Source organism: Meleagris gallopavo, chromosome 26 (genome assembly GCF_000146605.3).
Source record: "Meleagris gallopavo isolate NT-WF06-2002-E0010 breed Aviagen turkey brand Nicholas breeding stock chromosome 26, Turkey_5.1, whole genome shotgun sequence".
NCBI classification, from domain to species: Eukaryota; Metazoa; Chordata; class Aves; order Galliformes; family Phasianidae; genus Meleagris; species Meleagris gallopavo.
Window position 1 is genome coordinate 1694023 of NC_015036.2, and position 5758 is coordinate 1699780.

The 5758-nt window shown below is 45.4% G+C and overlaps 1 protein-coding gene and 1 long non-coding RNA gene across 2 annotated transcripts in view; one reads left to right on the top strand and one right to left on the bottom strand.

Moving 5' to 3' along the window:
* Positions 1–3059, bottom strand: part of ZBTB44 (zinc finger and BTB domain containing 44) — a 41026-nt gene extending 37967 nt beyond the window's left edge. Inside the window, exon 1 of the mRNA XM_003212664.3 lies at positions 3043–3059. The gene's annotated coding sequence lies outside the window, so the exon portion shown is untranslated. The remainder of the gene's footprint in view (positions 1–3042) is intronic.
* A 50-nt stretch (positions 3060–3109) lies between these two features.
* Positions 3110–5694, top strand: LOC116217451. Its single transcript, XR_004162008.1, has 3 exons — positions 3110–3263; positions 3890–4041; positions 4301–5694. It is a non-coding gene; the product is annotated as an uncharacterized LOC116217451 (long non-coding RNA).
* The last annotated feature ends 64 nt before the right edge of the window (positions 5695–5758 follow it).

Here is a 5758-nt window from a genome sequence, read left to right on the forward strand (position 1 = left end):
TTTTAAGTGCTGCAAACTGCCAAAAAATATCCATAAAGCACTTTTATTTGTCACAAGGCAGCAACATTCTAGTTTAATACCAGAAATCTATTTTTTTTTCTTGTTCTGCCATGGCTACCTATAGCACGTCAGTCTGCTTTCAGAAGCTCTGCAAGAATTATCAACAAAGTTCTGAAAAATACACATCAAAGGCTGCTCAGCCCAGCCTCCCTCCCAAATCACTAACAAAAGCAAAAATCTCCAAGCCCTTTCTGGGGGAACCACATGAAAGAAACAGGAAGAAATATGGCCTGTTTGGCGTGTCTGCATGCCAAAATATCCTAATACAACTGAAGGTTTTCTTGGTAGCACCGCTGCATTAGATCCATGAAAGAGTCAAAAGGGAAAATACAGATCTGTGCTTCCTCACACACATGTATGCCTATTTACCAAACCCAGCCAAGTCTGCCTGCATGTGTTCAAAGAGAGACAGGGCACAGGAGGCATGCTTCCAGACAGAAGGGAGTCAACTGCAGAGATCACTGACCGATGGCACAGTGAAAGCCACACGTGGAAAATAAACCACTTCTTTGTTTCCCCCAAGACAAAATGAGCCCAACTGGGCACGTTGTGCCCCCAGAGCTGCCGACAGTTTTGGCAGTGTTAGAGTTCCTCCTCCCCACCCCCTGCTGCCACCCCAAGCAGTGTCTCCTACTTTGCTGTATGCAAGGCTTTAATTTTTGTCACTTGGAAGTGACAAACCTCCTTTTACAGAAACAAAAGACTGTAACTGAATATCACAATCATTAGGTTTGTGACAGCCAAATTTGGCTAAGTGCTAGTTTTTACTAGTTCTGCATAAAGCTTACCTGTCAACCGAGCTGTTGTTTCAGTATTCAGTTTTATTACAATAAATGACAGCTTTCCTTCTCTAGCTCTTATTTCAGATTAGCAAGGAAGCGTTACACCTTAATGAAATACACAGTAACTACAACAGAAGAATTTATCTGAAGCATAGTGCGAGCCTCCAACCTCCCCGAAGCATTCTAGCCCCGTGAATGGCAGCAGTGCAAAGAGCTTGCACTGACAAGCAGCAGCATGGAAATCCCGTGTGAGGAGCAAAGGGGAGACACTGAGGTGAAGTCACACATCACATCCAACCTCACCACACCACAGACCATCTCAAGGTGTTATGGATGCAGACAGCATGGAGCACGGCCAGCCTGTCAGGTGCCCAGACACAGAAACAAACAGCCACCTTTCCACCAAAGTGCCTATAAAGAATCCTGAGCAAGTTTAAGCAAGGCAGGAATGTGATTGTGTCATCGGCCTTTTAGCACCATGCATACCCTTTATTTTCCTAATGACTCAATTATGCAGGTAAAATTAAATGCCTGAAAGGAGTTCTTCCTGCCCCCAAAACTGAAAATCCTTGTGTTTATCCACAAGTCAGCTAATGCAGGAACAGCAACACCACAAGCTTTCTCACTTTCTTACTTTGTATGGCCAAACCTGGACTGGGAGGACCAAACGCATGGCTCAGGCTGGGAATAAAGACTATCTGGTGGTTTGTTTTAACTCTGTAGCATTCTAGTAGCATTTCACAAACTTCTTGGAGTCATTCCTATCATGGGTACATTTATGCACTACAGAAAAAGAAAACTGCAGGAACTGTTAGACCTGGAGAGCTGCAGCACTCTGTAATCACCAGCTCCTAACGTGAGATTAACACACCTGAGCCCACCAAACATCTCCAGGGCTCCTGGGTCTCTGTTGCATTTTTGGCCATAAAAATACTACATACAGTAGGATGTTATCATAGATGAGTGAGAAGGTGTCCCTCTATTAGAAAACATGCCTTACTGCTCTGGAAGAAAAGGCCTTTATTCAACCTTCTTGGGTAAAGCAGGCAAATCTTGTGGTCAAATCACCTCTAAAGAACATAGCAGACCTCAAAAAAAAAAAAGGCATTGCAGAACAGTCTGCAGACAGAGGTACAAAAGACTAGGACAATCCAGCTTGGAAAGGAAAAGAAAACAAAACCCAAAGAAAGCAGAACACACATCTATACAATTGCAAATGAAAAAGCTACTGGGAAAAAAAGATTCTTTATTCTTTCTCCTGCTACAAAAACTAGGAGGTGCTCAATGAAGTTACCATGCATTGGGGCTAACAAAAAAAAAACCAACAGGAAATATTTTTGCCCAAGTTGTGGAATTCATTGCATAGCATAACGTAGAAGCTAAAGGTATAAACTGCTCCAAAGGTTTAGGCAAATCCACAGCTGACGAATGCACCAGGCATCATAACCCACAGCCTGCACAGCTCCTCTGGCTCAGGCCATCTCTGGCTGCTGGCAGACACCCGAGGAGCCATCAGTCCCTCATCTGCCTGCTCTGCTTCTTTCCCCTTATGAATTACTTCTGGCCACTGTCACAGAACACATGCCAAGCTCCACACGCACTCCGCAGCCCTTATTATCCCATCATTCACATGTTCTGATAATTATTTCACATGAACAGGTTTATTTCCCCAGCTCTACACTGTAACATATTAAAAACACACTATCTGCAAATTATGTATAGTTTAAGTCACTTCCTTAAGTTGATTAAATAGGAGAGAATTAAATGAAATTCCCAGCCTTTACAGTTCACCCCTTCCATCCGTACATCCAAATGCCATTTTAACCAGGCTGCAGTTCATTCCCTGCCATCACCATTTCATTTGTGCACCTTCCACAGACATTTGTTTTCATCCCGTGAAACCATTAGAAGAATCAATTTGAACTCCAAAGCAAGCTGAGAGTAATGGACTCCTGTGTTTACGTAGCAGTAAGTACACAACTATTTAATTGGATCTATTTGCTAAAAACTGCATCTTCCAAAGCAACAGCAGCATCCACCACGGCAACAAGGAGCTGCCATAGATTTCTTATGTAAACCAACATTCCCAGTATTTTTTTTTCCTCCTCAAAACTGCCAAAATAGCAATCATTGACTACTGAAATAGTGCCACAGAAGGCACATCTCCCATCTAGTTTTACTCCTGAAATCGAACACTTACTCAAAGGGAAGTAATTAAGTTGCTGCCCCTTTTCAGCAAGACAATTCCAAAACTGATGTCATAATTCAAGCGACAGGCTGTGAACAGCTCTGCAACCATAGCATTTAATTTAGAAGTCAGCACTTGACACATTGAAGTATTTGGAATTCCTGAAGTCTGGCTGTCTGCACAGTTGCATAATTTGAACAGGAATAACCTACTTACAACCAGGCAAGATAGAAGTATGTCAACAGACAATCCCTTCTACGTCAAGGGACATCTCCTTCCTCGTCACATACCAGCAGCAAGAGCATCACTCACTGATCTGTCACAGTTTGGTTTTCTTCTCCTTTAAGTTAGTGAACTACAATGCCTTCAAGAGCTGTTACATTTATCATCACATCTTCCTGTAGAAATATACCCAAGTGTTCTCAAAGATCATCAAGAAATAAGTTTACACATGCAACAGACTCCGCCAGTGAAACGCTAGATGTGCAGAAACCAACACCAGTGCAAAAGACCCAAGGCCTCCTCTCTGCCAGGGCCACATGAGATCACACAAGCACCATCCATCTTACAGCAGGCATCACACAGCCATTCAGGAGAAGGACACAAACATAAAAAGCCTCCAGAAATAACGTTTGGACACTTGTTCAGCTTCACACACACACACAAGGGAAGCTGTATTTTCTTTCTCCCCTCCTAGCAAATAGCCGACCAGACGCTCAGCACAGCAGACATTTGCTACTGACACCACAGAGAGAAATCACCCTTTTAAAAGTTGCCAGTTTATGATTAACCTCCTGTTGCAAAAAAACATGGCAAGGGTTCAATTTCACTTGCTAACTACTTCTCTTACGTGCTACAGAAAAAATACACGAAGACACTCCTCCCTCTAAACTTGACACTCAGAAAAAGAGGAATTCTCTCACCCTGTTAAAAAACAAGAACAACAACAAAAAAAACAACAGTGCAAAACCTTCTGCGTGGGAAAGCAAAAGTGATCCCTCCTCCTCACAGGTGAGCATCCACACAACCAGCATCCACCTGGGGAGACAAAAAGCAAGGGCTGGAAATTCCCTTCCCCTGGAAAGGGATGGCTTTGAGTGTTCACACCAATTAGAGTTTCAGATTAAAACCAGCTGTTTAAACAGAAGTCGTCCCCAGGGAGACACACTTACAGTATTATAACTAGTTTCTGGTATAAACAGCTTTACATCAATGGAAGTATTTATATTGGTAGAGCTATATGCAAGCTAGCAGGTTAACACTTGTTCAGCTCTATCTTAAATAGATTCACTCAGACCCAGGCAACCTCTCCAGGCACATCACGCCTTGGATCTGCGTTACACATGGATATCAAGATGCAACAGGAGAGCTCAATGGCAGAAGAGCAGCACATGTGAAATGCCCCATGAGACTCCTGGACACCAGCCTGTGCCAGGCAGCCATTCCCACCCAGTATCACCTTGCAGGGTTCACAGACAGTCCCACGTCACTCCATGTACAACAACTTGCTGCTAGAAACCAGAGGTCAGCTCAGCAGGTGGGCTGGGTGACCTCCACCTAAAGAGAAGCCAGGAGAAAAGAATGGAGAAAACACAGGAGGCAAACGTATAAGTGGGAAAGCTGAGAAATTTCCCTCATGATAATATGGCAAACCTAGGACTTCGTGTGAGGAAAAGAGTGAATGCTAGAGCTTCTGGAAACATGTGAGAAAGGCTGAATGGGAACTGTCTCTTGACAGACAAGAATCAGGAGACTTCCAAATTACATGTGTGACTAGAGAAAAGAAATGCAGTGCATTTTTGACCAGTGATGTCCAACTTGAGATCTGCAGATGCTTAGGGAAGACACACAGTACTCCCATGTAGAAAAGCAATCCAGATGCACCCACAAACTGCAGGGCACAGCTGGGTGACCCCTCTGGCACACACAGCAAGGAGTACCACACATGGGAGCAGGCACCCAGCAATGCCATGAGGTGTCTATGGGAACAGATAGGACACTAGAAGACAACAGAAGCCTCCTGCTTGGGAATGTGCAGGAGAAATGCCTGCATTCCAAAGGCTGGGGGCAAAACATCAAGGTGTGCAAACACGTGTGGGATGTGCCAGCTCTTGGTCAATGGGATAACCAGCTCTTGTAGACAGTCAATGGGATAACCATTACAGAAGGCACAGCAGGCTGCCCTCAGAAGTGGTAACCCCAAAGTGCAGGGAGATGAAGGAGCTGCCAGCAGGTCTGCAGGAAGACGTGTGTTCCTCTATTGGGGTGGAAGAACTCACAGAATGGGCAGGGTTGGAAGGGACTTCAAGGATCATGAAGTTCCAAATCCTCCTACCACATGAAGGGCCACCAACCTCCCTGCCCAGGGCCCCATCCAACCTGGCCTTGAACACCTCCAGGGATGGACAAGGCATCCACAGCCTCTTTGGGCAGCTGTTCCAGCACTTCATCATTCTCAATAACTCAGAGGTTTCTGAGGACAGGACAAAGCCCCCCGGGTCGGCTGTGCTCCATGGGCTGCAGCGGCCCAGCACACTCATGCACGAAAAGCAGCACGGGGGGCTCCAGAAGCCAGCAAGATCCCCAGCTTGAGCGTTCCTACACAAGAAACGACAGGCTCCGAGCAGCCAAAAGCACCACCTCCCCTCTCCGCATCCCCATGTGCCAATGTTTACGTCGATACGTGCGGCGGATCGGGACGCGCATCGCGCACAGCTGAGCCCCGCAC